General features: G+C 42.3%; 1 protein-coding gene and 1 pseudogene across 3 annotated transcripts in view; one reads left to right on the forward strand and one right to left on the reverse strand.

Annotated features, from left to right (window-relative positions):
• ME3 (malic enzyme 3) overlaps positions 1–25,435 on the forward strand; it is a 184,246-nt gene that overhangs the window by 34,626 nt on the left and 124,185 nt on the right. The gene's annotated exons all lie outside the window — the stretch shown is intronic.
• Positions 17,118–20,681, reverse strand: LOC101082433 (annotated as a pseudogene).

Consider the following 25,435-nt stretch of genomic DNA (forward strand, 5'->3'; position numbering starts at 1 on the left):
CTCTGGCCATGGCAGACATTAATCAATCACACAGTCCTCACTGAAATCACTTCCTGGTGTTTATCACAGTGCGCCAGGCATCTACGAACAGTTGCTTAAAGTTGGCCTCCAGACACACTTGTTATCTCTAGAATAGATGATCCCCAAAGCTCCTGTAAACTCTGAAAATTCATAGTTCTCTGAAAGGAAAAAAACTAACTTCATTTTTTGCCTCAAAGCGTTAATTTTCATTTATACAAAAATTCATTTGACAAATGTTCTAATATTTTGATTTTCTTTAAGTATCAAACAGACCTTCTCTCTCCCAATTATAGACTGTATCCCAGTCTACATCGTAATTATGATTTGAGTGTTGTTTGTACTGAAAACCTTGTAAATCTTCATTATTAAATTATGCTAAAAGGTTGGACTAACTTGACCTTAAGATTATGTTTTAGGTCAGCTTGAATTTAATACAGCTTTATTTATAAGTACAAGTTTAAAGTTAGGGATTTTCTATTAAAAAAAAAAGAAAGAAAGCCCTGAATTTTAAAGTATTTTAGGAAAAAAGTATAAATGAAAACTTTCTGAAGCAATGAAACGAGGCCTGGCCTGCTGATTTTTTAAGAGAAATTCTTAAACCAATTGTAGATAATTCAAAGGTTTGCATTTTGTTTGAGAATTCCAAAATGATTGCTTACAAATTAGCAAGTCTAAGGAGAAAAGAAGTTTAAAAAATATGGTAGAGTTGACCTTTATTGTTTTTAAGTTCCATGAATTCTGTGCCAATAAAAACATTGTGTTTTTTCCCCGTGTTGGCCCTGGGTTGAAATTGTTGAAAATGGTGATTTTGCTCCTTTTATTAACCTCAAAGAACATTGTGTCGGGATGGGAAATGAATATTTTAAGCAGCAAACAATCCTCCCAAAGTAATTATGGAAAAATCTGGAATTGGCGTGAGTAGGTGGGTTTTGATATTCTGATCTGGACTCAAAACAGAAACATTTTGGTTCTGGACACTTCTTTGTGAGGTCTGGAAGAGTTCCCTTGACATCAATTGTGTCCTGGATCCAAACCTAGACCTTATTTCTGAGGAGGCCTAGTTGGGAGCTTGGACTGTGTTCCATTATTTAACCAATCGCGAGGCCTCAGAAACCTCACACTCTGATGGGAAAATGTACGAAGACAAGTGGCCCCGGGTCAGATGGAGTCCATTATGTAAAACCTCAGGAAATTGGACTGAGGCCCTGGAGGGCAGAGAGATTGTCTGAATTAATGAAATGTCTGAACTGTACAATATTTGACCAGAAAAAGATGTATTATTTTAAGATACATAAGTAGCTGAAACTAACTCCTCAGTGTGTATTACCTGGTAGAGATAGATGCCTATAAGGTGACCCCTTCCTTTGTAATCAGTAGAATCAGTATGCAAATAAATCATGTGATCAACTTCCTTAAATGATACGTGATCGACATCCTCCCTGCAACTGTATGGCATGATGGAAACAGATTACATTTGTAATTCAAAGATCTCAGTTCAGATACTGCCCTGAACCTCTTGCGTAAATCCTGACATATCAGGAAAGAGAAGACATGTATTCTAACTAGCAGAAAAGAGAAGACCCTCGAAAGAGACCATATGACAAGAGCTAACAGTTATCACTGATGCCATAGATGATGCTTAAATGCTCTGCTCTTGAGTTGTGTCATCTGTAAAATGGAACCACAGCCCCTGCCTCATAAGGAAAATCCAATGGCCTATGAGGCCCCAACTGCTTGTCCTCTCCCCAAGCCAGTCTTATCTCATCCAGGTCTTTCTCTTGCTCATACCAGCTGGTCACCTGGACTCCTTGCTCTTCTCTATTCTGGCTTTATGGGCTTTGCTGTGCTTTGTCCTTGGCCTGGAACCCGGTTCCTCCAGACAACTGTTTGGCAAACTCCCTCCCCTCCTTCAAGTCCACCTTCTCAGAGGCCAACCTTTACCAACCTTTTTAATGCCATGGGCTGCTCTACCTGCCATGTCTCATTCCAGATCTTCCATATAACATTTGACTTTTTTTCCTTAATACTAATTGTTAACACACCTCTTTGCTAAGTTACTATGTTTATTGCTTACTATCTTATCTGTCTCCCAAGTAGAACATCCTTTAAAAGGAGTAGAGACTTTTTTATCAGTGTTTTTCATGAATGTTGCACCTAGAAGAGTGACTAGAAAAAGTCACTCAACACATTTTTTAAAAATGAGTAAGTGAAAGCTAAGCCTCCAAGCAACCAGAAAAGCCCATGCAATGTGACACATGTGATTTATTCTGAGGGCGGCCCTAGAGTCCCTTTCATAGAGCCTCTTGGCCCTTAGTTTTAGATAATGTCCCAACAAATAGGCTCTGTGGTTTCCCAGCTCACAGCATTTTAGGAAAGGAAAGACTCAAAAAGGTGGCAATATGACAACAGCTAGCAGCGATCACTGACCCCTTGACAACAGGGAGGAGATGGAAACCTTGAAAACAAGCTGGAAAAATTAGATCACATGTCTGAGACCATTTTATGAAGGCACATAGCCCCAGAGGACTTCAGTCCAGGAAATGTTAGAAATGTTATGCATTTATTATGTTTAGAATAATGATTATAGTCATAAAGATCAGGTTGGATCGTGTTCATCAAACACGACTTAAGAAGGTAAGTAAGAATGTGTATCATACACTGCAGTTTACCAGGACATTTGTTGAACATCTAGTAGGTGCCAGGCGCTGCGCTTAGTGCTAGAGATTGAAAGGATGATATGTGTTTGGAGTGTGAAACAGATCATGTTAACAACTGTATTTTCAATTTTTGTCCAAAAATATTGATGTTTTAGCATTGAAGAATGTATAATTAATTACATTGGAAAATTTACTTATACGGAAGAGCTCATTCCCTGGATACATGATTTGTTGCTGTGAATTATTGTGAATCCCAAAGTTAGAGGAGCATTAGTCAGTCGGTCAGCCTTACGCCAAAGGGATAAATTTGCTGCCCTAATTAATGTATGGTATTTGATCCAGATTCTTCCTTCCATCCACTTCCAAAAGGTACTGTGTTGACGAGGAAGGTCAAGTTTGGCAGCAGAAAGAAAGCGGACCTTAGTCAGTACCATATTTTTAATACTCAAATTAACACTCTCTTATGCAGTTTCGGTGTTATTCTGTAACTTTTCATAGGAATCTCTTTTTCACCAACAAGATTATGGATTCCTTAACATTAGAAACAAGGTCATAAATGTGACCAAGTCAGCATTGTGTATGTTCAAATTTAGATCTAGCTAATATTTTTTCTTTGTCTCTTCTATGTGACCTCTCTCTGTGCAAGGTATTTTTCACGCGATCTTACTTGATCCCTATATTGTCTCTTAAAGAATCTTGTGATGTAGATCTTCTTATCACAGTTGCTGGAGTGAGGAGACTGAAGCTAGTTAGGTTATGATCCTACCTCTTGTAAGCAGATTTGAATTCAGGTCCTAGACTTCAGGCTAGGACCAGTGGTGTTGAATAATGGGCTTTGGCCACGCTCATACTTAGTCTTTCACTGAAGTTTAATGTCATCTCAGAATATTTTTTACATCTTGGATTATTTATTTTCCTTTTGTCATTTGGACCCTAACTTGTAGATCAGGTTTCACATCTGTGCTGCAGTTTAGCACCCAAAAAAGAAATTTTATATATGGTAGAGCCAGAGTGTATTTGTCTTTATCCTTTGGTTATTTTTCCTTTCCTACTCACATAGCTTGTGGTTAAATTATTTTCCTTAGACTTTCATACAAAAATAATTTGCCTTTGGGTAGAGGCCAAGCACAGACCATTTTCAATCCTCTACAAGATTGTTTTTCTAAGCAGTTCAAATGAAAGAATTCCCATGTCTCACAATGGGCATTTGTAAGTTGCTTATTTTGGGCAATCAGTGCTAGAATGTAGTTTCATTTCTACTCACTCGCATCTTCTCACTACACCTACCCTTAGGAAATGACCCAGTAACTACACAGAAAACAAGAACAATGACCCAAAAGCCCACACCAGTTACTGTTTCCAGATTCATGAGAAGTTTGTCTCCTTTGTGTTGAGTTTGAAATTTTAATGAGGCTATTTAATTTTCCACATTTTACATAGCTGTGCATAAAAATTCCTTCTTAGGGACAACAGAAAATTAGAATGACGAACCTTCGAACTAATTAAAATAATCATATGGCTTACATTTATCAAGCACTTACCTTGTGCCAGGAATAATGCTAGGTGTTTTGTATACATTATTATAACTAAGACCTACAACACCCTGTGGTAGAGAATTTTCTTCGTATTAAGTAGACGAACCAACACTCAAAGAAATCATTTGTCCAAGGTCACTCAGCTGTAACAAATGCCACATCCAGGGCTCAAAAACAAATTAGACTGGCTCCAGAACACTTGTCCTTTATCTTTTTTAAAAAAAACTATTATTTTGCAATATTTTAGATATACACCAAAGTTACAATGATAGTAATATACCCCTCACCCAGTTTTCCCCATGTTAGCATCGTATGTCCAGGATCATTTGTTAAAACTAAGAAACTGATATTGGTACATTGCTATTAACTAAATTCCAGTTGTTATCATATTTTATCAGGTTTTCCACTAAGGCCCTTTTTCTGTTCCAGGATACCACATTGCATTTGGTTGTCCTGTCCCCCTAACCTGTCTGGTCTGGGTAGTTTCTGTCTTTCCTTCTTTTCCAACCTTGGCAGTCCTGAGAAATACAAGCCACGTATCCTGTAGAATACCCCCCAACTGGGTTTGTTTAATGTTTTCTCATGATTAGACTAGGGGTATGAGTTTTTTGAAAGAATATCACAGAGGTCGAACCCTTGTTCTTAAACACTTCTGATACTGTGTCACTTTCAGTCATGCCTGTATTGTAGACGAGCAGAATATTTCTGTTTGTCATTCTACCTGAGACTGAACTACATCTGTAGTGTGGTTTGGAAAAAAAACCCCAAAAGGTCAAGGTTCATTTAAGCTTGTAATATAATTAGAAATCACATGATGGCTTCCTTATTTCCATATTGACAGCTGAGAGCTCAATAATAAATGTCAACACTGAGAAATTCCTAATGAATTCTTAATGTTCAGGTGAAGAGAAGTTCCACTATTTTCATGTTGGAAATCCTTGCAAGAGAAGTAAGCCTAAATATGGCAAAGGTTTTATTCAGAAAAAAAATTTCTTTAGTGCTACTTATGATAATAAGATGTTTAAAAAATAACATAAATGCCCGGCAACAGAGGAGTATTTATGTAAATTGTAGCATATTCCTGTAATGGTATAATATTTAGATAATATTTAGTGGAAAAAGCGAGATTCAGTACTGTGTCTTTGTCAGAGTCAGAGCTAACGATGTGTGCATTGTCCAGAAATGACTGCAGGAAAATACATACCAAAATGTCAACAGTGGTCATTGGGTGGTGGGATTACGTGTAAGTTTTACTTCCTTCCACTTCTCCATACATTCCATGCAGTTAGGATGTTTATGTTTTCCTTTGTTTAAAAAAAATATTTTCAAAGGAAGAATCTCTGAGAGCAAGACACATGAATTAGGTTTCATTCTGTCTCTAACCCCCAAGCCATAGCACACCCAAGGTCAGCATGCCTTAGTCTGAGTGTGGGGGGCTAGGAAGAGGAAGGGGGTACTCACCATGACCCACCTCACACCACCAACACCCCATACACAGGTGCCCATACCTCGACAGGCCTCCAGAGGCAAAGTACACCCCTGGAGCCACTTGACTGTAGATGGAGACCACGGTGAACACTCACTAGCTCTGTGATCTTGAATCAAGAGGTAAAGGTGTGATTAAGGGGAGTCCCACAGTCTGGATTTGAACCTTGTGCAGGTAATTTTACTCTCTGTGCATCTGTTTCATCATCTATAATGGGAATAATAACAGTATCTACCTTCTCAAATCTGGGAGGGGACAAAGTAAGCTATACCTCTAAAGTGCCTAGAACAGTACATGGCACGTAGTAGGTACTCCGTGAATGGTCTTTAATATAATGGCTTGTGATAGAACAGTTAATTTTTATTCACCGGGAATTCGAGAATGCCCTATTAAATGATTTCTCGGTTAACCTCTGACTCTAAAACGCTCTGATTCCAATTATCCAGAGGCTACAGCTTCTGAAACTGTGACTCTGAAAAATACATGTAGGGTCTGAATGTGGCCAGAAGCTCACTAATGTCTATACGTGTAGAAGAATAGTGTCGAAATTCCAGCTTAGATTTCTGAAAGTCAGAAAAGCGTGTCCCAAAAGGACCTCCAGCTGAAGGCCATAGCTCTTGGTTTGTCAAGCTGGATCACATAAAAAAAAAAGAATGTGGTTCTGCCAGAGTGGATGTATTCTTACAGCCAAAAATCCTAAAAGTTCTCCTGTGGCCACATGTGACATGATTTAACATTTCAGACATTATATAAAAAAGTAGCTCATTAATTTATTTGAAGCGGTAAGCTCTATAGAACTGGGAATGCCCAACACTTAATATTGAATACAATATTAAGAATAATACCAGTATAAAAAGCTTGAACTGTTCCTAGGTTAATGGATACAGAGAAGCTATTGAAAAGCTTAATTTCCAGAGCACTTAATTCAGGGAAGTGTTTGGCAAGTGAAGTGAATGTTTGGGTTTGAGGACTCAGCTTTGGGAGACTACAAAATAAATCCTCAGGCACCTGGTTGGTGACCATTGCCAAGAAACTGTGCAGACAAAGAACTGAAGTCCAAGGTATAAGCACCATGCTGGGAATTGGGAGACCCAGGTTCCCCAGGGAAGGTTGTTCTTGCTTTGGGGAGCCCTTCATGTCCAACCTGGCTCACTGAGTGTCCAGACAGAAAGGAAAACAGGTCTCCAGTCTGCTCGTAGGGAGCAAAAGGGGTCTTGGACTCACAGCAAGGATGTAATCCAGCCTGTGTGTTTTGGATCTAAATTAATCCCAAATCAGGCCAGTTCAAAAGAAAGATTTTTTAACCTAGTTGAGATGAGTTTGCAACTTCTACATGAGTAGTAGAAATAACATTTTCAAAGCACTTCACAGCCTCTAGTGCTATAAGTCTTTGGAGCTAGGCGGACCTGGGTTTGAATCCCTGACACACAATTTATCAGCTGTGAGACCGGGGCACATTACTTAAGCTGTCTGTTCCCCAGTTCCTTCTTAGAGGTGCTGAGAAGTTTACAGGAAATTCTGTTTCAAAGTCCCAAGTACAGAGCTAGGCACATAGTACACACCCAATGGTCACTATTGTCTTTGTTCCTCATGACAACCCTTCAGGTGATGGTCATTATGGCTCCTGTTTTACAGATGAGAAGACTGAAATTAGGAGAAGCTGAGTACTTAGGTCTAAGATCAGATATGCAGAAGCAGAGGAAGAGCCAGTATTCAGGCCCCATCTTCAGACTTAACTTCTGGGTCTTCCCATTGTGTAACAAGGCAATGCCTTCCTTTCAGTGCAGTACCAGCCAGATAGTCACTCATTTCAACCAATCAAACAAGTGGTTTTTGACCAGCTACTTTTCTTTGTGCACTTGGGAAACGAGCTTTTGCCCCGAGAGGCTGTGGCAAAGTATCTAAGGCTGTTAAGTTGTGTTGTCCACAACTGTGAGTTTCTGATCCAGAACACCAGCAGTTAAAACAGCTAGAGAGAACAGGTCAGCAGGGTGAGTCCCCATAGATATAGATGGTGGAGAGATGAGTGGAGGCGGGGCCAGGAGGGAGAGGCTGAGGCTCGAGTTCAGGAACAGTGTCATCTGGATTGGGGCGATATCTGGACTTTGGGGCTGTCTGGACCCAGAGCCACAGCTGCCTTAACACTGGACTGTCTGAGGTCTTCTATTGTGCCCTGGCCTTTCTGAGCAACGGTTGGTTCTGTTCCGTTCCGGAAACACTTGCCCCCTATGGTCAGCCAGTCACTGCCTGGGCTTTGAGTTGCAGCAAGGCCCCTTCATTCCTTCCCAGACTCAAAAGCAGACACTCTGTCAGTCGTTATTCATGCCAATAAGCACAGACTTCCACATCCAGCCAATCTGCTTTGGGTAGCAAACAAGAACACCCCCTCACACACACACACACACACACACACACACACACACACACACACACACAATCTGAGGGAGAACCCCAGGATGCCAGATTCAAGCATCCCCAGCCACCCCTGCTTGCTCCTAGCAGAGAGGCCGATGCCTCCCACTTCTCTGGCCACAGAAAGGAGGGCAAATAGACAGTGGAGCCACCAAGTCCTGGGTCTCCATCCCTCAGACTGGGCCTCCCAGGGGCCTTGGATTTCAAAGTGGGAGGTCTTGCAGTCGGAGTTTTCTGTGCCTTCCACCTTTGTGCATGGCATCCTGCGCCCAGCATATGCCCTGATTTCCACATTTGCTAATCCTAATCAGAATTAGGTCCAATTTGAACGTCCCTTTCTCCATGCAGTATCAAGAATGATGTTTCTTTACCTTGAGCCTATTTAGTATTTAGGGATTTAGTTTATGCTTGTTGGTCATTTTCTTTATTATGAAACATTTCAGACATAGAAAAAGTGTAAATATAAAGAACATCTGTGTAGCAGTCATCCAACTTGAGAAACAAAGCACCGTAAATATATTTGATATCCTCCTGGATCATGGCCCTCTCCCTTTCACCATCACCATCATAATTTTGGTATTTAGTGATTCCCGTGCATGTTTTTTTTTTATTTTTTATTTTTTTTGGCAGAGAGAGAGTATGCACATGGGGGAGGCATGGGGCGGGGAGAGAAAGAGAGGGAGAGAGAGAGAGAAAGAGGGAGAGAGGGAGAATCTTAAGCAGATTCCATGCTCAGCATGGAGCCCAATGCAGGGCTCGATCTCATGACTATGAGATCATGACCTGAGCTGAAATCAAGAGTCAGACACTCAACTGACTGAACCACCCAGATGCCCCTCCCATGCCTGTTTTAATACATATGGATGTATTCTTAAATCATAGTCTTTTTGTATATCTTTAAACACCTTAGCAATTATGTCATATGTAGGAATACTTCTTCAACTTCGTCATTTTAAAGATGGGTTTGGTGATAATATCTACCCTCAAAGCGTTCTGAGGGCTAAATGAGTTAATACATGCAAAGCACATAAAGTTGTACCTGGCACCTGAGAAGTGTTAAATAAATGTTAGTTGTTATTATTATCGGTATGTCTTCACTTAACCGTCTTTCAGGAGTTATACATGTAATACAGTTAGTTGTAGACCATTTATTTTAATCACTGTGTATAGCATTCCATTTTATCAGTAAACTTAAATGTACCTCCAGGCCTCTGTTGATGAGTATTTAGTTGTTCCCACTTTCTGCTCTTAGAAACAATTTTGTAATTTTATACATGTCTCCTTGTACATGGGCACATTTTCCTGGCTTCATAGGAACAAGAATGTGAAATTGCTGGTACACATCGTTAATATAATTTAACTCACTTCTGAACTAATATTAGGATTATACTGGGCCCTTTGTGTGTGTGTGTGTCTGTGTTTGCACAAATCTTAAACATTTCTAGCATATTGTAAACTCATAGAAGGCAGCCAATGTCATTCAATCATTCTTTGATTCATGTGCCCAGTAAAGGGAGCATACAGGTCTAGGTGGCAGGATAAAAATTAAATTGCATGGACTGACTCCCAGGGGTCTCTGTGCTGTAAAAGACACACTCAGGACCCAGGTAGTCAGATTGGCATGTCATTTTACAAGGGAAGGTTTTCACTGAAACTTCGCAATGGACCATGCATGCGTTGGTCTCCTGCCCCTCATTAATGACACTGCTCACTTGTTGGGTGTTTAGAACTAGTCATTAATCCTACAGAGTCCAGTTTCCTCTGATGAGAAAGGACTATTTCATTGTGTTTAAAAGCACAGACCAGGGTTCCAGGCCTGGCATCAGCACATATGAATTTCATAAACCTGTAGAAAGGATTTAGCTCCTTCAAGACCTTGCTTCCTGGTCTGTAAATGGTGCTGATACTAGTGTCTATCTAAAAGGGAGCTTGTGAAGATTACACAGGAAAATGCAAGTAAAGTATTTAGCACAGAGTCTGGCACATGAAAAGTGCTTAATCATTGGTGGCTATAATGATGACCATGTTGATTATGTCATCCATTAACCGGAAGATGCATACCTTTTTAGAAGTCAGCATACCTGGGAGTCATCAAGAACTTTTGCTTTCTTCATTGTGCCGTCAGGCATCAGCCTATTACCCAATTCAAAAATTTAGGGTATTACTAGTTACTACCTCTTCTTTTTTTTTTTTTTTTTTAAATTTTTTTTTTCAACGTTTTTATTTATTTTTGAGACAGAGAGAGACAGAGCATGAACGGGGGAGGGGCAGAGAGAGAGGGAGACACAGAATCGGAAACAGGCTCCAGGCTCCGAGCCATCAGCCCAGAGCCTGATGCGGGGCTCGAACTCACGGACCGCGCGAGATCGTGACCTGGCTGAAGTCGGACGCTTAACCGACTGCGCCACCCAGGCGCCCCAGTTACTACCTCTTCTATATGAATGTATATTCACAATGTATTTGATCCCAGCCTTGCTTTATTTGGAGAATAGAGATGTTTCATTTTATTCCCTAACTTTTTTTTTCAACCATCAGATTTGGCTCTAACAGGAAAAAAAAGGGTAACTTCTTATATGTCTCTTGATTCCCTGCTGGACACTGGGGCAGGCTTCCAAGCCCAGGAACTCTGCTGGCAGCTGCATTCTTAAGCCTCTAGAGGGAGCTTGCAGGGTATTTGAGTCCATTGCTCTGCCTCTGGGCAAAACTGCCTTGAAACCATACCTGAAAATATCACTTTTGTGAGTAGATTCTTGGAGAAAAATTCCAGGATCATTTTCCAAAATAGATCCAGACAGTGCCCAACCTGCTTCCATCACATGCATACTTAATTTTACTGTAACTGGGTTTCATTTCAGAGTGGTCTCCAGCTCCCCACAGTGGCCCCTCCTAGGAATTTTCCTAAATTAAGCCAGTGTGCGTGAACTCCGAGAGAGACACATATGCCTTATCTTTTGGCTGCCTCTTTGTCCCTTTTCTAGAAGCAGGCATAGTGTTTCACAAATAACGAGCTGCCACTAAACTTAAACCTGCTAGATTTATCACAGAATGTGTGGAGCTTTTTCTGTCTCTAAGAAATACCTCCTGTTATTTTTATTTCTTATTTTCTTCATGTGTAACCTTATATTTAAGAGGGGTATACTGCTTAGGCCTAAGTTAAGACTGGAGTAAAATGTATTTATGTTCCTCCCAAACAACAGCCTGGTGCCAGGCACTTGGGGAAATAATGTGATGGTTTATGGGGCAGTCAGGGCATGATCTTCTTTCTAGCATGCCTGAAAGAATGATTCTGGAACCCCAATCTCTTTCTGAAGGGCAGAAGGCAGAGGAGCACCCTCCTCAAGTATCTGAAGGGCCATCAAGCAGAACAGGGAAAGACTTATTCTGCATGTACAGAAGGCAGACCAAGGGCATGTAGGTAGAGTGTAGTATCAGGTCAACTTTTGCTCAATGTCAAGAAAAACTTTGTAAAAAAACACTGACTGCTCCATCTCTGGAAATGCTTGATTGGAAGCTGAAAAAACATCTATTACAGATACTGTGGAAGGGGGTGAGGGGGACCCTTAGACCCCTTCCAACTCTGAGATTCTGTGACTCTCCTTTGGAAAGGACCTGTTTTCCTAGCTTGCCTCTTGCTGATGGTATTGACTTGATTCTTTTGGGATATTTTTCCCTTGTAGTGAAAACACTGTGTCTCTTAAGTCACTGGTGTTACACAGTCATTGGTGTTACATATATTGGTGTCATTAGTGTTATGGAGTCAGGACAGAACGACTGTGTGTGGTGGGAAAGGGAGAGAAGAAGGGGTGAGGGAAGGCCTTGTATCATACCTGAGATCACTGAAGGATGAGAGGGGTTAGGAGAAGGTGGGGGTCTCCAAGGCAGACTTATGAGAAAATGAGAGACCTTGGTTTATTCAAAGCAGGAGGTGTTTTCTGGAATGGCTTGACTTAGCGACATCAGAGTAAGGGAAGAAGTAAAGGTTAATGAGCATGTGTGATATTCAAAATATTTAGTGACCTGTATGGCTAGGATCTAAACCAATCAAAACGGCAGATAGCTGTTGTCCCAGTGCTGCTGGAATACCAGGTAAATATCATCCCAGTCCATATGTCTAAAATAATTTTTGGCCAGAATATCCCAAACAAGGAGTAGGACAATCACATTTGTGATTTAGAAAGATCACTCTGAGAGGAGAATGGATTGCTACAATTCTTGCTGGCTGTGAATGTCAGTTGAGTAGAATTGGTTCAGCAAGCTCAAGAAGCAATGCTACATTAAGCCAGAAACCCAGCTCTGGAAACTAAGCCTGTCCCTCAGTCCAGAACAATAACAACAAAACCCACAGTGTGCCAAAATGAAAATCAGGCTGTTGGTTTACAAGAAATGTAACCCTATCTCCTTCTGTTGTTGGTGGTGCCAGACTGGTTTTCAGGCGAAGCCTGGTTTGGCATCAACTCCTGGGCGAATTTGCTGAAAACAGCAATCTCACATGTTTACACTTCTTTCCCCTGGTGACACATGGATTAGAAAAAGAAATAGGGAAGATTAAGTCAGGAGGGGTAAGCATCAGATAATCCCAAGCCAGACAAATGACCTCCAAATCAAAGCCAGTCAGCCAACCAAAGTCTCCACGCCACTGCACCGAAACTTCTCCACTTTTCCACACAGGGAGAGTCATCAGCACTGTGAATGATCAGTCAGTTAGTTCCCACTGGGTAATGGTGTATTTTTTCTGTCATCCCTGTGTAAGAACACAAGGCCTGAGCAGCATCTGGTGAGCATCAGTGACTGAGGTCGTCAGGGGTATTTGGAGGTACTGTCAAGCTCATGGGTCACAGGAGGAAGGAAGCCTGTGTAATGGAATGTGAGAACACTGATGGGGACCTGGAAATAGCTTCACTGCAGGCCGGCCACTGATTGATTCTTTAGGGTCAAGGCCAGGGTTCCATTTGAGTGGCACTTGTGTGTGTAGCTGTAAGTAGCCAGGGACACCACTTTCTCTTTGCTGTCCACAAGGAGAGACTTAGTAAGGCATGTTGCGGAGATGTGTCCCCAAACTCTAGCTCAACAGTATGTCAAAGGCTCAGGAGGGAAGTGATGAACTTGGAGCCACATATGTGATTGTGGGCAGGTGAACTCCTGAGCCTCAGTCTCCTCATCCATAAAATCAGTCTTCGCTTAACTTCTGGGATTGCTGTGGCAGTATCATAAGATAAAATACAGCAAGGGATCAATTGCTCGTTGTTACGTAAATGTCATAGGTTATTGTTGTTACTGCTATTCTCAGATGAGCTCAGATAGCTGTGGGGGTGTGGGGTGAGGGGAGGTGGAGTCTTTCTCTGTAACGTGCAGTGGTCTCCCAGATCCTTCTCTGGGAGGGACACACATAGGCTCTGGAAGCTCTTAGAAAATTGGAGTGGAGAAATAGTTGTTTTTGGGCCAATGGGATGGGGCGTGGAAGCAAACGCAGGGAGAAGAAAATCATGGAGAGTCCTGGAGGAAGACACTTGAAGTGAAAAACTTTGAGCTTCGGAGTCAGACTGTCTGGGTTTGAAGCCTAGCCAGCCCCTCCCTCTCTGGCTGTGTGACTCAGGGAGGCCGCTTGTCTCTTCTGACTGTAAAGCAGACATGATTTTTATAAATCCATTTTTAAAGGGTTGTTACAAAGATTGTAAACAATGAAATTGAATAGAGCCTAAAATAGTAAATATCAATGAATAATGGCTATTGCTGAGTACCACTAATTTCAATGTAGTTCGCCCTTGAACACACAATGTGGTCATTACTGGCGCTGACCCCCAAGCAGTTGAAAATCCATGTATAACTTTTGACTTCCCAGAAACTTGACTACCAATAGCTTACTATTGATTGGAAGCCTTACCAGTAATATGAACAGTTGATTAACACATGTTTTGTATGTTATATGTATTATATATTGCAGTATCACAATAAAGGAAGCTATAGAAAAGAAAATCTTATTAAGAAAATCATAAGGAAGGGAAAATACATTTACAGCACCGTACTGTATTTATTTTTTAAAATTCACATAGAAGTGGACCCAGGCAGTTCAAGCCTGTGTTGTTCAAGGGTCAACTGTAATTCAACAAAAAAAAACTCCTGTTTTGTATTCATACAAATACTGCATGGTGTCACTTACACGTGGAGTCTTAAAAACAAAAAGAAGTTGAACACATAGAAACAAAGTAGAATGGCAGATGCTTGGGGTGGGGTTAATAGGGGGAAGTTAGTAAAAGGGGGCAAACTTTCAGTTATAAGGATCTGATCTAATGTATAACATGGTGACTATAGTTGATGATGCTGTATTGTAGAACTGAAATTTGCTAAGAGAATAGAACTGAAGTGTTCTCTCACACACACAAAAAGAGTAAATATATGACGTGATGGATACGTTAATTAACTCGTTGGAGAGAATACTTTCACGGCATGTACATATATGGAATCATCATGCTGTATTCTTTATTTTTTTAAATACTTCATTTATTTTTGAGAGAGAGAGAGAGAGAGAGCAAGCGGGTGAGGGGCAGAGAGAGGAACACACAGAATCTGAAGCAGACTCCAATCTGAAGCAGGCTCCAGGCTCTTAGCTGTCAGCACAGAGCCCAGTGCGGGGCTTGAACCCACAAACAGTGAGATCATGACCTGAGCTGAAGTTGGACGCTTAACTGACTGAGCCACTCAGGTATCCCTGTATTCTTTAAATATATTACAGTTTTATTTGTCAGTTGTACCTCAGTAAAGCTAAAAATAAATACTTGTTCATAGAGGAAATGCCAGTTCATAGACTGAAAGGGACTCTGAGTTCCCCTGAATTACAGATGGGAAAGCTGAGGTCCAGGGAGGCTGGCCCAGGGTCACACAGCGATTGGTGGCAGAATGGAAGCCTCAATCCAAGTCTTCAAAAGCCAGAGTAATTCCCTGTCCATCAAGCCTCTGAGATGGAGGCCTTCCCAGGACCCACACCTCATTACAGGTGGCAGATCTCATGACTCAGAAGCCTTCTGAGTGCTCATGGAACAGCATGTGCAGGTGCTCTGAGAAGTTGCAGAGGGCAGTGCAGACTGGAAACCAGGTTGGCAGAGCTGGGCCTGGGGCCCTGGGGGTCAGTGTCAGAGAAGAGGCTGAAGAGTCACATCACCAAGTCTCTCTCTGAGGAGAGGGAGCCACTGTGGGGCTTTAGAAGACAGAGGAACACAGTCAGACTTGTGTTTTCGAAAACTCACTCCAGGAGTGCGGTGAGGACACCATGTGACCTGGTTTGCCCAGTACAACACCAGTACAGTGGATGAAGTTTATGAAGTGCTTGTGTGTGTGTGTGTGTGTGTGTGTGTGTGTATGTGTGTGTGTGTGTGTGTCTGTGTGTGTGGTGGTGGTGGGGTGGTGGGTGGGCAGGGGTATTCCATAGAGCTCTCAAAGGCCTTTGTGTAGATTCTCATTTTTCTCATCTGATCTTCACAGTAGCTGTCAGAGGGAGGCAAAGCAGTTACTATCAGCCCTGTCCTCCAGATGAGGAAAACCAAGGGGCAGAAGTAAAGCACCTTGTTTGAGCTTCACTGGCCAAGAGGCTGGACTTTCATTCCAGCACTTTCCCCACTACAGCACACTGGGCTACGTATGCTGTAACCATGTCAGTAGTAAAAGTCATTTGGTCCAAAAGTAAATTAAAATACATTAAGGACAAGAGACATATTAGATGGCTTAGTAAATACTTGTTAATTTTTTCTACCATAAACTACAAAATTTAATAACAAATTTCTATAGCAAATTTTAACAAATGTAGTTTTCCGTTGCAAACAAACATCTATAGTCTCAAGGGTATGAGATAACAGTACTTATAAATATTGAAAGAAACTGTTTAATATCCTGAGAAGTCTCTTGGAGTAGGAAACAGACTTAGAAAGTCAGCTTTAAGGTAATAAAATAACATACAGAATGGGAGAAAATGTTTGCAAGTCATATATCCAGCATCCAGAATACATAAAGTGCTCTTAAAACAAGAAAAAGAAAAAAAAAACTAAAAAATGAGCAAAGTTACTAGAACAGACATTTCTTCAAAGAAGATACGCAATGGCCAATGGCACATTCAGAAAAGATACTCCACATCATTAATCATCAGAGAAATGCGTTATCAGAATCACCATGAGATACCACTCCACATCCGCTAATATGGCGGTTAAAAACAAAAAGGGAAAATAGCAAGTGTTGGTTAAGATATGGAGAAACTGAAACCTATATACGTTGCTGGTGAGGATGTAAAATTGGATTCAGCCACTGTGGAATTTGTTGTGGGGGTGCCTGTAAAAGTTAAACACAGGATTACCATATGACCCAGCAAGTCCACTCCTAGGTAAATGGCCAGATGAGTGGAAAACAGGCACTCACGCAAATGCATGTGTAAGAATATCCCCAGCAGCACTCTTCACAGCGGCCAAAAGGTGAAAGGGCGCAGACATCCACCAACAAGTGAATGGATAAACACATCTTAGTGTGCATTTACAACGGATACCAATCAGCTATTAACAAGAGTGAAGTATTGACACGTGCTATAAGACGGATGAACCTCAGGGACATGCTGCAGTGAAAGAAGGCGGACCCAGTCGGTCACCTCTCTCGTATGATTCCATTTAGATGAAATATTTAGAATAAGTATATCAATACAGTAAAGTCTATAGACACAGAAAGTAGCTGAGTGTTTGCTTAGGTCTGGGGGACGGGAGAATGAGAGTATGGGGAGCAGCTGCTTAATGGCGACAGTGTTTCTTTTTTGGGGTGATAACAATGTTTCAAAAGTACATGAAAGTGTTGGTTGAGCAACTTGTGAATGTACGAAGTGCATTTTAAAATGGTTAATTTTAATTTTTAAGATACATAAAATACAGATGATGGGTTCAACTTAAATTAGGGTAAGAGGTATATTAATATTCAGTAGTAATTTTCTTCACTATTAAAATGTGATTTCTAATGTAGTGTTTTTGTTTATTTTTTTTTTTAAGAGTTCAGCTTTTCACTGAACAGGTTACAGAAGAGGTTAGTCAAAACACCAAAGCCCATGTCATCATCAGACTCTTCCGATTCTTCTTCCTTTGCTTCCACCTCCTTCTCAACAGCTGGGGCAGCGGTGGTGGAGGGGGTGGGACCTCCCGCTGGTGCAGCGCCAGCTGCTGGGGCAGGTCCACCAGCCCCTACACTGCAGATGGGGCTCCCGATGTTGACACTGGCCAGGGCCTGCCTTTGCAAACAAACAAGCCTGGCCAGAAAGGTTCAGCATTTACACCTGCTGCTTCTGTGAGGGCATTGTTATCCTCTGTGACTGTCACCGCATCATGGTACAGGTTGAGGGCTGAGGAGATGCCGGCGAGCTGTGGGAAGGAGGCTATGGGCTGGTGAGCACTGAGCGGGTGCTGCTGGGCACAGTGCTAGTCACCGGATGAAGTGAAGGCCTCACCCCAACACAGCCTTAGCTTCCTCTAACATACTGGATTTTCTACTCAAGGGTTAACTGCCTCCCAGATTATTCACAGGAACTGTGCCACAGTTTCCTCATCTGTTAAATGGGAATAATAATTGTACCTGCCTCATTTACTTGTCCAGAGGATTAAATGAGTTAGGAGACGTAAGTCTATACCTACGTAAACTACTTACATCCATGTAAACCTAGTTACGTTATGTAATTTTGATATATTTGCATATGTTTACATTTATATCATATATAAATTCCCTACTTTTTTCTGATTCCCAATTATTTCTCAACAAAACAAGCCGTTATTATATGCAGAGAACTTCGGCTTCATGAGGGGAAACTTCTTGGCTCTTTTTTTCTTCTAGGAGACAGCCCCCTTGCAGCAAGATGTGCTGTCTTCCTCTAAGGCATTTCCCGTGTAGATATTAAGTCCTCACGTTAGCAGGTCATGCTGTGTCTGACACTTCACAGAGTTGGATGGATAGATAGGGAGCTACAGCAGGACTGTTCTCAATAGGTGTCTAGTTTGCCTCCCCTTCCTCAACAACAAAATGTGTGGCTTTTATGGTCTCCACTTCCCCTCACAGTCCTTTGGCCAGAAATAATCACAGGGTCCTAATCCAGCTGCAAGGGATGCTAGGAAATTTATGGAGGTACAGGGCCTCTTTGGTCAGCTACTAACTGTCTCTCCCACATAGGTTTGGAGGAATTTAAGGGACTCTGGGGAGCAGTTCACTGCTCGTTCTGACCTGACCTTGTAAAACGTGTTCCGTGGAACTGAGTTCCAGGTTCTGGTTCCAGTTCCAAGTACCAGGACCCCTGTAGTCACATCCCTGCCTTGGTACCATATCTCAGGTTTTATGAACATGAGTCCTGTCACGTGAGTCTGGGTCCCTGCTAGCTGCTGCTTACCTAATCTGCTTATATGCATCTATGTATTATCTGATGTTGAATACCATCCATCTCCCCGAGCCTCTGCCTTGTGCTGGACGTGTCGGCTAAACTTTTTCTGGCTGCCTGTTGCCAGACCTTTCCTCTGTTGCTCCCTTGCTGTAGCTGTCTTCCACAACCTGATCTACTCTGGTTTGACCCGTCTCGTCATCATCAAAGACCTGGTTCTGACCGAGGAAATGGAAAGCATAACCAAAAAGGAGAGAAAGTACAGAAAAGGAAGAGGCAGGTGACATAATAAATAAACATTATGTGTAGAATGGGTTCAAGTCTAAACTCTGCTACTTACTATCTATGTGACCTTAGCCAAGTTTGGAACCTTCCTAAAACCAGTTTCCTCAGTTACAACATGAGAGGGGTAGGCCAAATGATCAGCCAATATTTTATGATTCTATGTGTAGGTAAGAAACCTACTGAACGTCTCTTGGGTTCTTCTGAGAGTAAGGAAGGAGGCCAGAGCATAGGCTCTGAGTGGAGGTGTTATGGGCAGTATTTTGAGTGGTAACTACTTAGGAGTATCCAGTCCTTCTGGGTAAATGTTTTCCTGGGCTTTACTGAGTAAACCCCGAAACTTGTACTCTCAAAAATGGAGAAGGGGGAGAGTTGGCTTTAAATATATTTCATTTGACTATGGTGAAAGCATTAAAATTGCACAAGTAGGAAATTTATAGGGCACTTTACATTCTGCTCATTTTTGCACTCGTCAGAAAAGCTGAAATTCAGTATGTTCTCAAATTAGCTGAAGAAACCCCTTGTCAAAGACCCCTCAATCCATCTGGTTATCGTTATTAAATCATTACGGGGCGTGTGTGCTTTCCATAGGAAAAAAAATGAATAATCCCTTCAAATATGTAATTTTATAGGTTTTGAAATATGAAGGCAACTATTAAGGGAGCTATCAAAGCAGTCTGAGGTATAGTGTGAGTTGTCAGGGGAAAAATATAAGAGAATTTTCAATAACTGAAGGTTCGGCTGATTCTCATGCCAAGGCCTGGGATTGTAAGAACACTTCTTGGAATTCCTGGAGACTGTTCATTGCGTGGAAGAATCTGGACCAAGGAGATAAATTCTGAATCACCTGGACCATATTAAAGTGACTGGGGGCTTGAAGGGGTAGAGAGGGCCCCCCACCCCCGCAGACGTGTCTTCTAGCACAGCTGCCCTCCCAAAGCACAGCAGAGCCGAGAGCCTCTGTTCTTCTCCCTGTAGCATTTTGTTCCAGGAGCACTTTTGCCTGTGCCAGCATTGCCTCTTAGACATCAACCCAAACAGGAAAACATTTTCCCTTAAGCAAGACGTAGTAGAAAGAGGGAGAGCCTGGATTCAGACAGATTTTGAGCCAGATCCAGGCTCCCAGGCCTCCCGCTGGTAAGCTTTGTGACCCTGGGCCAGCACAGTGCCTAGTCTATGGAACACTCCTGACCTAAACTGTTGAACCACAGCACTTACTTACCTGACTTGATCAGCAGTTTCCTTCCTATAAGATAGTGTTGAAGAGCACAGGACTTAGAGGCGTCACAGCTGGGATCAGATCCTGGCTTCACAAGTACTTAACCTCTCTATGCCTAAGTGTCTTCATCTACCAAATGAAAAGGATAGTGTCTATGTCTTAAGCTGGTTATAATGATTGTATGGATCAAAAGCACTTAAAGCCGTGCCTGATACATAGTAACCACTCTTTATGTGTTTATTGTAAAAAGAGTATTCTGAAATTTTCTAACACATGATAAATGCTCCCAAAATATTATAGATGATGTTTTCATTTTCTCTATGTATTTTATTCACGTTTTTAAAATGTATTTCCATACATATTATAAGCCCATTTTTAAGTCTTCAGCATCCTCCAAAGGTTTCCATGAAGAAAACAAAACTCCCTTCCCACCATTCAGTGCTTTATAGCTGACCAAGTGCTTTAGGGAAAGAACTGATTTGACTCTGACTTCAGTCCTGCCCTGCATAGAGCCCACCTGGCTTGTCCTGGCTGGTCCCCCAAGGAGACCTGGCATTTGGGTGGAGAAACTTGCTGCTGACTGGGCTCCCAGGTGCATCAAGCCCTAACAGGACACGATTAGTCATCATCATTCCCTGCTACCATCAAGGGCTACCTTGCAAAATATAGGAGGTGAATTCACTGTTGCCATCCCTGATTTGGGATGGGGATTGTTTTCTCACTAGAGGAAAAAAGTACCTTTGAAAGTTGCCACCTGGATGGAAATTTAAATGTCTCTTTAATCTACTTCTACCAGCTTTGAGAGTTGGTAAGTGATGAGGGCAGAGAGGAAAGGGGGAAAGCCCTTAAAGAATGCAATATTGCCATTAATATGAAACTGTCAGAAAAAATTAAACCATAGTACTCAGTGCTAGTGGAAATGCAGTAAGACAGTTACTTCTATACGGATTTGGCAATATGCCTAAAGAGACTTAAAACTGCTTGATCTCTCTAGGATGTAAGCTTCATGAAGGCAGGGATGTTTTGTCTGTTTTGAATTTTGTTTGTTTGGGTTTTTTTGTTTTGTTTTTTGCTTATTACCAATTTAGAATGTTGTCCAACACCTAGCAAGTACTCATTAAATATTGAATGAATGAATGAATGAATGAATGAATGAATGAGTTATCTCTAGAGGCCCATAGTAGTTTAATCTAAAACACAGTCAGAAAAAAAAATAAAATAGGGCCACCTGGATGGTTCAGTCAGTTAAGTGTCCAACTTTAGTTCAGGTCATGATCTCACGGTTTGAGCCCCATATTGGGCTCTGTGCTGGTGGTGCAGAGCCTGCTTGGGATTCTCTCTCTCCCCCTCTCCCTGCTCCTTCCCTATGCACACACACTCTCCCCCACCCCCACCCTCAATAAACTTTAAAATATTTAAAAAGGAAAAAATAAATAAGAGAAAAAAAGTCAGAGGGCACCTGGGTGGCCCAGTTGGTGAAGTGTCTGACTCTTGATTTCAGCTCAGGTCATGACCTCATGGTTCATGAGATCAAGCCCTGTGTCTGACATTGTGGAACCTGCTTGGGATTCCCTCTCTTCCTTCCTCTCTGCCCCTCCCCCATATGTGCTTGTGCACTCTCTCACTCTCTCTCTCTTTCTCTCTCTCTCAAAATAAGTAAAGTTTAAAAAAAGAAAAAACAAATGCAAATGAAGTAGGTGCTCATCAAAGCATAACTTTGTGAAAGTTTGGAAACAATTATACAAAACAGGATTTATTAGATAGTTGGAGTGTTTTTCAGTTTTTTAATAATGTTTTAAGTTGAAGCTTCAGTATGTGGGAAAATGCTTAGATAGTTTTAAGTGAAAAAAATTTTTGAAATTTTGTATATAGTATGATCTCAACTTTGTTTAAACAAATTTTTTTCTTAAGCATAGAAAAAATAGTAGAATAAAATAGACCAAATGATTCAGTGGTTATCTCTGAGTTATGAGAATAGGTGTAATTTTTATTTAATTTTTAACTTTTCAGTGTATAATAAGCATATATTTCTTTTATATTTAGGAAAAAGATATATGTTACAAAATCCCTGTTGAACTCAGAGTTAGATGGAGATCAGGCTTGTGACCTAGCAATTTGCTGATTGTGTGTTGATGTTGCAGAGACTGCGTGTGGCTCATGTGACGTATGTGAAACTGTTGTTTCCCAAAATGTTAAGCATAAAACCAAAGTATGTGATGATAGCTGTTGTTACCATTCTTACTATTGTGGTAGCAAAGTGGCACCTCTGGAGAAAGTTGTCCAGAGTATCGTAAGATCCTTCCGTGATGGGTGGTAAAATACCCAACAGGCTGGGAACGATATTGTCAGTTCCTGGAGGGGGACCCTGTCCTTTTCGGCTAGTACGAGGCCGGCATGTTGCAGGTGCTTGCTGACTTTCACTGTGTGAGCAGAAAGGTTGAGGAATTGCTGATCCGCTGCCTTAACTTGTCAGGGTCACCGTGACCTGCAACACTGCTACACAGAAGTAAGTCATTCTTCTGGCAGTGAGCTTAGTTCACAGACATCACCGCCATGCCACTTCTTTGTTATCTTGTCATACACGGTCACACCGAATCCTTGTCATAACCCTGTGCAGGGCGGTCTGTATTACGCTAGGTTTTAGATGAGGAAGCTGAAGCCAGTGGAGAGGTAAACAAATCGCCCGAGGGCACATATGTGGTGACCAGTGGAGCCAGGATTCTCTTTGACTCCTAAGTTCTGTGCTCTTCCCCTCACTGGCCCTCTTTCCAGAGGAGTGACCAGGCAGTTTGTTCTGAAGGTCTTGCTGAATTTGAGGGCTTCCTCAGATATTCCAGATGGTACCGTTCAAACCTTTTTGGTGGTTCCTAGACAGAAACAAAGAAAACTCAAAATCTCAGAATCTGAATAGGAATTGAGTAAAAATGCCCCCTTGTTGCTGGTTTCAGTAAAAATCCTTAGATAAATGGCGTATCTCAGATGTGGCGACTGAGCTGGCTACATCCAGCAATTGTCTGTCAAAACCATGGCTTCCCATTGGTTCCAATGAGATCCCCTGTGTTTGCCTACTTAAGGCCACAGGCCTCATGCTTCTCTCTCCTTGGATTTAGTAGTGAAGTCACCACAGGTAGGGAAGTGTTCCTTGACCTCTCTGATAGCCTTTGCCTTTGCCTTTGGAAGGTGGATTGTGTTTATATTATTCTTCCAAATTGTATTTTTTCAGTGAAGCTCAATAATCATTGTGGTATAAGTGGACAATTCTCCTTCCCAGTGGCTAAGAAACTAGCTCTGAGCATATGCTGAGAGCTGGTTTGTGAACCAGTTTAGGGACTCTAGAAAACAGCTGCAGGACACTACTGGTGACAACCCAGTGCTATTCTTCTTCCAGTGATTGAATTCTGGGGACTTACCTGCCTGTCCTTTATCATGGGGCCATGACTGCAGTAACAAAATAGGCCAGTGGAGAAGCTGGACTGGCTGGAGAAATGAAAGGGAACATGGCCCCAGTTCCCAACCCTTGTTTATCCTGCACGGCTTCGACTCTGGGTAAGATTTTGTTCACAGGAGGTTGTATTAGTTTGCCGGGGCTGCCATAACAAAATTCCATGACTGTGTGGCTTAAACAGCAGAAATTCACTTTCTTTCAGCTCCAAAGGTTAAAAGTCCAAGATCAAGGTGTTAGCGGGTTGGGTTTCTTCTGAGGTCTCTCTCCTTGTATTGTACATGGCCATCTTCTCCCCGCTTGTCTTCACGTGGTCTTTCCTCTGTATTGTCTATGTCCCAATCTCTTCTTTAAGGGCAACAGTCATAGTGGATTAGAATCCACTGTAACAACCCAATTTTAGCTTAATTGCCTCTTTTAAAAGCCCTAGCTCCAAACACAGTTATGTTCTGCAGTACTAGGGGTTAGGGCATGAATTTAGGGTTGAGGTACGGAGGGACACAACTCAGCCCATAACAAGAAAACTGCAGAGAATCAGAATAGAATGATTGAACAGTCACTTGCCACATTCCAAACCATGAAGGTTGGTGTCAGCAACTCCTCCAATGCTGGGGTGTCTAATCAGACCCCAGGAAAGGGAAAGCCTCAAGCAGACTGTGAGGACTCCAGCACAGACGCCTAAGCAGTGCTGAGAAATAGAAATGGGCAGTGGCCTTGATTTTCCAGCTTCAAACATCCAAGGCCTGCACGTGTTTTGTCTTCCCCAGATAGCTCAATACATCAGGAGGCATCATATCTTGCTTTCTCTCCCTCTGAAATGTACCTTGAAGCTCTCCCTTTTCCTCCATTCTGTTTCCTCTGCTCTGCCCTGGTATAGAGCGGCTTCCTCCATAGGGACAGTGACAGCGGTCTATCCCCGCCTCATAGCCTCAGGCTCCGCCCCTCCCGTCCACCACTCAGCTGTCAGAGGGCTCCTTTAATGTAAAGACTGGACCAGTACCTGCCTGCTTGATTGCCTTCCCTACTGCCTACAGGATAATTAGCATTCCTTAGCATGGTACATGAAGACCATACTTGAAAACCTTCGGGAGTTCCCTGCTGCCTCCAGAGTAATATAATTAGCAAAGCTTGCAGGCTCAGACCTGCATTTCAGTCTGGTCAGACCTGTTCCGCCATTATGACTGCCTGACATACCACTACCCCTCAGCCCTGCCCCTCCCTCCCCCCCAGTATGGTCCAACTCCCCAGCTCTCCTCCTCTTCCCTCAGAAAGTCTGCCCTACTTTCCCTCTCCTGCTTCGAAGCTTGAAGAAATGCCCAAAGTCAAGGTCACTTTTCTGTGGAGGCTTCCCCACTGTTTGCCCCAGCCCTCAAGGAGAATCATTCTCTCCCCCAGAGCACTTGATACATTTCTCTGTGTGCTTAACATCTTGAATTGTTTCCTTTTCTTGACTTTGTCTCCATCACTGGCGCGTGAGCTCCTTAGCAAATGGACTTTATATAATCCATCTCTATATCTCGCTGCCCCACACAGTCCCATGCCTCGTAGGTGCTTCATAGACCGGCTGTAGGTGAGTAAAGAGATGAAGTCACAGGAATCTCTCCAGAACCTTGCTGATGGCCTGTGCTGTGGGCTTTCCAGGTTATCTGATGATGTCCTTTACAAACGTGAATGATGAGCTGTTCTGTGATAGTGTCCCTTGACCATTCTGCCTGCCACAGCACTTCGGTCCTGTGAGGGCCGAGCCCCCTCCCAGTTTGGGACAGTCAGCAGGACTGCTGTAACCCTGCACCCCATCACTGTGATGTGGGGCAGCACATGTGGAAGAAAAAAGCACATGTGGGGCCAGGCAGCAGTGGCTTAGCTGTCAGAGTGCCTGCCCAAGCAGAGCACACAGTGGATACTTGGCAATTGAATTCCCTTACTCATATCATTCCTCCTGGGGCTGTCCAAGAATAAGATGCAGCAAAATGTTCTAGCAGTGCTCAGAAGCAGAAGAGATA

The sequence above is a fragment of the Felis catus genome, chromosome D1 (genome assembly GCF_018350175.1).
Source record: "Felis catus isolate Fca126 chromosome D1, F.catus_Fca126_mat1.0, whole genome shotgun sequence".
In the NCBI taxonomy this organism is placed as follows: domain Eukaryota; kingdom Metazoa; phylum Chordata; class Mammalia; order Carnivora; family Felidae; genus Felis; species Felis catus.